The sequence below is a fragment of the Dromaius novaehollandiae genome, chromosome 7 (assembly GCF_036370855.1).
Source record: "Dromaius novaehollandiae isolate bDroNov1 chromosome 7, bDroNov1.hap1, whole genome shotgun sequence".
In the NCBI taxonomy this organism is placed as follows: Eukaryota; Metazoa; Chordata; class Aves; order Casuariiformes; family Dromaiidae; genus Dromaius; species Dromaius novaehollandiae.
In genome coordinates, this window is record NC_088104.1 from 26,469,789 (window position 1) to 26,478,814 (window position 9,026).

A 9,026-nucleotide genomic window follows, 5' to 3' on the forward strand; every position below is an offset into this window, starting at 1 on the left:
GCCAGGACAGTGCTTTCTGTCTATTTAGACTCAGAAGAGTAGGGACACAGTCAATAGAAGATATGCTCAGACACTGGACAGTATATGTGGTATTGGAATTATTCTCACTTGTTTCACTTCTGGGTCAATGTGCAGTATAAGGTAAATGCAATTCCAGTGTAGGAATGAATCTGCAAAGATGTATGAAATGGCTCAAGTTATAATCAGTCATATTAATAATGAATTATAATTTTAAGTACTAGAAAAATGAGTGTGTTGTTGAAAAAATTAAACAATGTTATTTAAACACTGTTATTGGAGTGTATTTAGACTGCAGTATACTAAAACAAGGAACCGCTGTCAAGATTGGTAGACTCCAAACTGGATTTCAAAGTCTGATTATTCTTTTCTGTGGAGTTTTAAAAATATCTAACTTAAAAGCAAGAATTGGTGATTTAGTGAACACTTTTGTTATTGTACATATTTATTAAGTTGGGCTTGGGTGGGGGAGGTTGTATTTCAATAAAGGCGTTTTTTAAACAACCCCTTTGGAGTTTGAAAACACGTTCAGAACTTTAAAACACATCTCACTAGGGAGTGAGACACCTAATTACTGACTTGCTTTGTATATTACTACACTTAGGAGAAGTGTAGACTTGCATCTGGGGCCTGCATCTGATTGCAGGGACAACTGGAGGCTGGGGTTGATGTCCCTTCTGATAATTGATCTGATATTTCTAAATTTCTTAGAATGTATTGACAGTGTTCTTTTTAACAGGGCCTCTTGTAGCTGTACTGTGACAACTGTTAACTTTGAAAAATAGTGTCATAATAAACTTTATGAACAAGATCTGTATGCAACCTTTTAAGAGATGGAGTCTGTAAGTGACCGCTTTGTAGGTGGGTGGGATAGCTTAGCTGTTGTTTGTGATGTGGAAAAGCGTAAGTTGTAAGGACAGTGATTAACCAGCTTTAAAGGACCTAGGATGTACTTCTTTGATCCATACTTTGCTAAGGAGACTCATAAGACAGGACTTCAGCAGCCTATTGAGTATGGAGAAGTCAGCATAATTAAAGAATGACAAGGCAGCAGGAGCAACAGCTTCAACTCCAGAAAAGTGAAGGCATAAGATACTGTGCTGATAGTAAGCAGCTTTCCAAAGCTAGTTAAATCTGCTTATCACAGCTGAAATATCGAAGAAAGTCTAGCAAGAGTTCTTCACCTCTTGGAACCTCCTTGAGTGATAGCTACTTGAGTTGACTCAAAATCAATAGGTCTAGCATTTAGACCTGAAAGGAAGGGCAATGAGCATAGGTAAGGTTTGCCTTTAAAATTTTTCATGAATTAAAAAGAGTAGTGGGAGATTTTTTAACAAGGTAAGAGTAATTTCTTTAATTTTCAGGTTGAATGAGAAGCTGCTGATTGACAAAATGGGGAATGTCTTGCACATCCTCTTCAATTGGAGGTTTCTGACTGGGTAAGATTTGTAGTGCTTAGTAAAACACTTGTTTAACCCTTACTTCCTTCTAGGCTTTCCTTTACCAGCCTTTTAACATGAAGGAAAGCCTTAAGTATTAGGCAAGTATGGAAGCATATGTCACCCAGTAATTCTTGGTCTGGATCAGGCTTGTTTGCTGATGTAATCTGTGTTCAAGAATCTTGCATTCCTGACAGGTACAAAATTGCTGCGTGTCTGAGATCAGCGAAGCAGGAATAAGTGCTCTGAAATAAATATTCTCATTACACTGAGGAGTGTACAGTCAGTTTTTGAGAAGTTGTCCATTAACTTGTAATAAAAATGGAAGTCAAAAAAAACCTGTGATGTAAAAGGTTAAGACTCTCCAGTTCTTCATCACGATTCACAATATTGTGTAATGTAGTGATTCTGCAATAATTCAGTAGAAACCTTTTGCATTGATTAGAACAGTGATTTGTCCCATAATAAATGAATCTTGGCTTACCAAGTGATTCTCTTTCAGATTTCTAGGGCTTTCAGGGTAGTTTAGTAGAGACTAGTATTGTAAAGTGATACCCAGCTGAAAGCAAAACTGCTTTTAATTGGATGACTACCAATAAAATAGCTTTTCATGGAATCTACTCTTATGCATGTGGGTTCTTAACTTGGGGAACATATTTTCCTGTTCTGTATCTTACATGTTGTCACAGGTATGGAATATTTTTGTTCTTAACTCTTTCTGTGAGTAGTCTAGTACTTAAACTGTTAACAATATGTTTTTGAGTCTTTGTAGTATTTTTGTGAAGTCAGTTTCTTTTCATGTTGATTACACTCAAGTTACTCTGAAAATAAACTCAAATATGCTTTTGCATTTCAGTTTAACTTAAGGCTTAGGTATGTTCAGAGTGATTCCAACATTTAAACTTGTTACCTGCTGTCTCTAAACATCTAGAAAGCAAACTCTTGAAATTGCAACATGTACAATTGAAAGTTAGCTTGATGTAATTTACAGTGGTAATACAGAGATTTTCCTATATTTGGGATGTTCTTATAAAATGGAAATCTCACAGTGACTGTGTGTATATATATGTATATATATATATATTTTTTTTTTTTAAGTGACAAACTTTTTTTTCTTAGCCAAGGTTGAGCCAAAATTAAAAATGCTGCAGGGAGGTCACAGTTTTGTCTTACATACATTATACTAGATAGGTTGCTGTTTAGGCAACTAGCTTGTTTTTGCAACTAGCTTGTTTTCGCACCTTCGCTTTTCCTCTGCAATGCAGACATTTTTCATGGACAGCACTTTCATTTCTCCAAATCAGATTCAGATTTGGATATGGAACTCATTTAATGCATGCTCTATGGCTGTTATTCTTCTACACAGAGTCTGTTCTCTAACAGGTTCTAACTAGTTGCTTTTTAAATACATAGGGCTATTGAGAGTATAAACCATGGCATATAAAATGCAACTGAGGGTTTTCTGTAGTAGTTGCTATTGGTAAACAAAGCACTGGTCCCTAAGCTGCAGTTCTACAGAAATTTGTTCAATGGCTAAAGGTGTTTGTTAACTTGAAAGCAAGTGGTATTTCCAGTATTAAGTTCATCTTTCTCCAAATGGGGCCCAGGATGATGCAGATGTGATAAATATTTTGTCATTAGAAAACATTGGAATTAAACACATTGTCTTAACTTGGATAGCCTTTAATTATTGCAAAGTGGGAAGGGGGATCCTCCTAGCCTTTTGAGTCTTGTGTGATGTATTGACTTGCTGTCTTTGGTTCTTGTATTTGGGAGATTAACATGTATTCATATACTATCATCAACACTGCGCTGGAATATTCACTCTCATATCAGTCTGATCTCTGCCAAATATTTGTGTCTTAACTTGTGTGGAGCATGAAAGATCTTGAGTATCACTAAACTTCAGATATCTGATGGATGATTCTTTTTCTACTGTGGGTGCTACAGGTTGACATCTCTATCTAAGATTAGCTTTTTCCTGACCTAAAGTAATCCAAGTATCTCCATAGAAGAAAAATGGCCTTCATGTAGAAGATAATATCGCAAGATTGGAAACAGAATAATGTATTAAAATAACTGGCAAAGACTTCAAGAACAATGGTGCTAGTATGGTGAAATCTTAATACTTGTGGTTAAACAAGTTTAAAAATAGCATGGATATTTAAAACTTCAGTATAATCCATAATGGATTGAAATTTGTTAAAATATTTTTGTATCAGAATAAAGTGTATATTGTCAAATGACTTACAACCTGAAATGTGTTGTCATCACCTTTGTTAGTGCTCTGAGGAGCACAAAGAGGTCTTAAATTATTACAACAAACTGAGTAATAGGGCCATTTTTCCCACTCAGGACTGTAAGTCAGAAGTTACATTGGTTCAGCCAGTGCCTGAAGCTTTAAAATCTTTGCAACTGAAGGTTTTGATTGAAATACGAATCATCTCCATATGGAGCCTTGTCAGTGTACAAGGTCAGGATTGTGGTGCATTAGAATTTACAGGAGCACTTGGCACTGTCACTAGTTTCCTGGTTGGATATCTTCATGTGTACCAAGATCATCTATTGTGGAATATTTTTTTGCATTCATTTTGTTGGGTATTTCAATGCAAGTACAACCATCATTGTGTTCATGATATGAAAAATACTGGTTTTAAACTGTGAATGCAAGTTGTGATGGTGTGAGTTACTTCAGAATGATTCTTTGGTGGAATCCAAACAGGGCTTGTTTGCTTCATTAACTGTTTTTTGTTGGTGCTTTTTTAGCTGCTTTTCTTAACCTGTTAACAGAATCAGTTTCCCCTATATTTGGTTTTAGAAACATAGGTTGTATAGTACAACTGCCCCCTGCAAAGCTTGTAAGGGTTTCACCTAGGGCTTTTGCTTTAGGGTTCAAGGAAGGACCAAATTTAAAATGGAGGCCTCTGAGGGCTCTGTTCTATAGCCAATCTGTGATTAGAATATTTATCTTGCATCTAGACAGACCATTTTCTTCACAAACCAGAGACATGTGATAGCCTAATTAATAGCAAACAAAGCCAGGAGCTTTGCCTTTTTAGGTTCTCTGTGCTATACCATCAAACCAGCCTGTGTATTAGAGCTACTTTATCAATTGAGAGACAGTTCAGGACTGTAGCTTGGTGTGCTCCCTCATTAATGCTTATGCCCTAAAATTGCCATCCGTAAGAATGGCTTAGAGCCTCTTACTTAAGAATGTGCCGAAATCTCTCATTCCTCTGCTGTTTCAGTGAGGGTTGACTGTCCTTAGGACTGTGTTCTCATTCCTAGGCAGCACTGGAGGCAAAGTCATTTGAGGCATATTTGTACAATGGCAAGAACAGCATCCCTCACAGTGCAGTGGTATTCTTGATTTAGCTGATCTGCTGCCTGGCCTCTTCCATAGAGCAAACAAACCTGCTTCCTCAGTTGAATGCAGCCCCTAGCACTCTAATCACTGTTATTGGCCATTTGCTCCAAAAAGAGTAGTCCTCTTGCATGCAAAAAATGGCAGTTCTGTATTTTATAATCTCAAGGAATGTACAGTGGGGTGGACTGACATGTTAATAAGGAAGGAGGCTGGCATAAACAAGGTAAGTAGCCTGAGAGTGTAAGTTGCATCACCTGGATTTCCATTTTCTGATAAATATTTTCTGCAAGAACATAAATGTGACTACTTAAAGTAGCAGGGTCAAGTGGCAGGGTTCCTAGTATTTCTAGATATGTTGGGAATCTGAGGATACAGTTTTGCAAGGAACTGAACTGACTAGTGTCCACCCATTACAAAATGGGAGAAGTCTCTCTTCCCTTCTTCCCTTTCCCCGTTTTGTTGCATGGGTTTGCATTTGTTGCAGTGCTTATGCAAAAGGACCAACTGCTTTCTTCTTCCAGGGTAGTTTTCTGCAGAAGAGTTAGTAAGTTGAATCAGCTTACAGAAGTGTCTTAACCGACTATGATTAGTGCAAGGTTGAGAGCATGCAGCCATGAGGTGACAGTGAAGAGAGTGAGGGAAGCCAGTTCCCCTTTTGGTCGTGGTGAGCTGTTAAATCCACTCCAGTCACCTCATGGAACTGCATCCTGAAAGAGTGTTTTGCAAATGGTTCACTTGTTACATGATACAGGAAATTGCCACATCAAATATCCACTGTTAGAGAGGTTGAAAAGTCTAATCGGAACACACCGAGGCCTTTCTAGGATCAGGTTGCTTTGTGGCCTTGCAGATTAAAGGAGAGCATCCGGCCCACAGGACACTAGATGCAGTAATGGCATGTAAGTACAATTACCCAGGGCTTAATAGCTTTCGTTTCTGTAAAATGAAGGAATAAAGATCTCTGTTTTGAAGGTGCTATGCTATTTTTCCACTGTGTTGTAGAGGAGATTGAAACATGATACATTGTTGCTTTTTAGCCTTAAGTTTTGAACTATTCACAGGTGCTTTTGAGAATGCATTGAGAGGAAACTACCACTGCTTTTGCCCAAGGGCTACTCTTCCCATTGCCTGCAGTTTTGATTCCAAAGATCTTAGCTACCACAAATGTGAAATCATTCTTCCTTAAAAGAAGTTTTGGACTGACTTTGATCTAGTATGTTAGCTAAGTGCATTTGATGTGTTTCTGACAGCAGCAGCAGTATGTGGATTTGAATGATCCTAATACAATGGCAAAGCCGAACTTAGGTTAATCTCATGAATGGAACTGCCAGTTTTCATGGTGTTACAATGAATCTCCAGATTTAAAAAAAAAAAAAAAAAAAGAAAGAAAATTGTGCACCGACATGTGAGAAACTCAAGTTTTACCTGATTTTTTTTTTTTTTTTTTTTTTTTTTTTTTATATTCACCCCTTCACAATTTCTTGTATCTGCTGGCTCAGATATAAACACTTTGTGGGGCAGGAGTTCACTTTTGAAAGTGCGGTAAGTAACACGATATGAAAAGTTACCTGAAAGATGAGAACATTCTGTGAAACTATTACCTATGCTCTGGCTCTCTTCTGGGTGGCAGGGCTGGAGCATCTGAAAGGCCCAGCTTTAGGTAACAAAGGCTCTCTCCTGGTAGTAGCGCTTAGCTACCAGTTTGCCTTTTAAAGAGAATATAGCCAAATAAGATTGCTGTTCCTACAGCACTACACAGCCTTGGAACAAAACTACCTTCCTGTTAAAGCTGTTATTACTGTTCTCTTTAGCCTGCTCTTCTCTGGTTAGCTAAGGTCAATGAAAAGCAATAGAGACAGTGTGTGCGTGAGAGATACCACAGCAGCCTCTGCTATTCAGAACCTGTGTTGAGTCAGGTTCTGACTCAAGTGAGTCAGAACAGGAGGATGAATGACAAAGACTGGAAATGCTGCAGATACTACTATTCAGAATACTAAAAACAAAAGCTGATTGTGAAAAGTTGCACCGATACTACTGTGACCAACTGGGCAATGAAATAGCATGTGAAATTCAGTGCATACAGGAAAAAACAAAGCATACCTCTATGATAATAGGCTCCAATTTATTTAATACCATTCAGGAAAGGGGTCTTGGAACTGGAGAGAGTTGTACAAAAACAGTAGCTCAGTGCTCAGGAACTGTCAAAGATGTAGATACAATGTTAAGAGTTATTGGAAAAAATAAGAAAAAAACTATGCCATTTTAAGTCCCTTGAGCATCTACATCTTGGCTATGGCATGCAGTTCTCAGCATATGTTCTAAAGAAGTAATTTAGAATTAGGAAGGTACTAAAATCAGGTTTTCTAATGAGGAACAATTCACTGCATGAGGCTTGTTCCATTGAGGGGGAAAAAAAGGATAGAGCCAGGGACCTGACAGTGGTCTGTGCAAACTTGAAGGCAGTGGAGATGTAAGCAGAGCTTAACCCATGAAAGAAGAATCTGTAGGTTTCAAAGGGAACTACTTTCCCATGGCCTAAGCGATTAAGCTGCAGACTGCATTACTACAGGAAGTGAGCCCAGCAATATAAATGTATTCACAAATGGTTAGGCAAATTTATCAGAAATCCCAGGCCTATTCAACACAAAAATATGGGTGTAGCTGTGCTTGAGAAGTCCCTCACCTGCATGCTGTTGGAAGCTAGTGAGGGTACAATCAAGAGGTCAACTATCTGGATGCATATGATGATCTGTTATTTCTAGCGGGATAAATTAATCTGTACAACCTTTGGTGCATTTGAAGCAGCTTATGTATTACTGTGTTGTGTTGAACTATGCAGATGTACTCTGAGTTAAATTTTACCAGGTCTACAGCCTGGTAAATCCCTGGTGGGATCGACATGCCTTGCTGTGCCTCAGAGGTACAGCACAGAAGGCTCAACCTTTGTTATAACAGGAATTCAAGGAATCAGTTAAGGGCCTACAAAGAATTTACCAGGTTCTTGGCCAGGGGGTTAGAATATTAAAACCCGTTTCAACAATTACACATTTGTCCTGAATACATGAGTTCTCTGCTCCTTGTCTTGAGCATTTCCATGGCAGCCACTGGTGGAATAACATTCATCAAAATTATGGCTCTCTGTACTGACTCCCTATCCTTCCTCTTCACTTTTTTTTTTTTTTTAAATCTATGAAGACACTCAAAAAAATTACAAGATCCATAAAAACTGATCTAATATGGAATTAGGATTATGATAATTAAAATTGTTGTTTTGCATTTCATGGATAGCTGTTCTGCTAGATATTCAGCTGCAGCATGGCCAAAAACAGTTTGGGACAAACTTTAAGATTGTAAATTCACCAATAACCATTTTGTTTAGCACTACTCAAACTTGTTTTGTGAACAGTAAGCTACTGGAGATCTGGTTTCCTAATCTGGGACCCTGCCTTTAAACCCTTTTCCCTACATTATTAGCACAAGTTTTCTGGGTCCTTGTCTACCCTTCTTAAGTATGTCCAGCCCCTTCTTTTATCTTATTTCCCTACCATCTCCCCAACAAGTTTTGCTATGTGAAAGATAGATAGCATGTTTTGCACCTGGTTTGTACTGTCCATGCACAGATTTGCTGATAATATGCACAGGCTGGCACACATGCACTAGCCACCAATTTTATCAAATGGAGGAGGGCAAAGCTCTGTCTACTTTGCCTTTAAAGAGAGCCCTAATTTTGGTCTCTTCATCTGCTTCCCCCCCCCCCCCAACCCAGTTTTCAAAAAAGTCACAGGAATGTAACATTTCTGAGAACTTGAGCCCTGCAATGTGCTCAGCTGAACACTGAGGTCCAGTGAAATAGAGAGGGCTGATGGATTTCATTAACCTTTTCCTTAGAAAACCAGGCTAAATTATATATTTTTTTAAAAAATGTATAATAGGTCTTGAAAACTTGCAGAATAACTGGGCACTTATTATGCTAAATTATGTATAATATTCTAAGACAGGAAATATTCCTATAATGATTTAGAGTACCAATGGCAGAAAAAATCAAATTTAAGATTAAATGTGCCAGTTAGAAGTTTCACAGGGAAGATGAAGATGAGATGTTTTTTACTGTTCAGATCAATGTGTAGCTGTAAAGAAATACTGCAAGTGTTTCAAATTACAAGCTATTTTCTATACTTACTTAAAATCCACTATAATCAAGT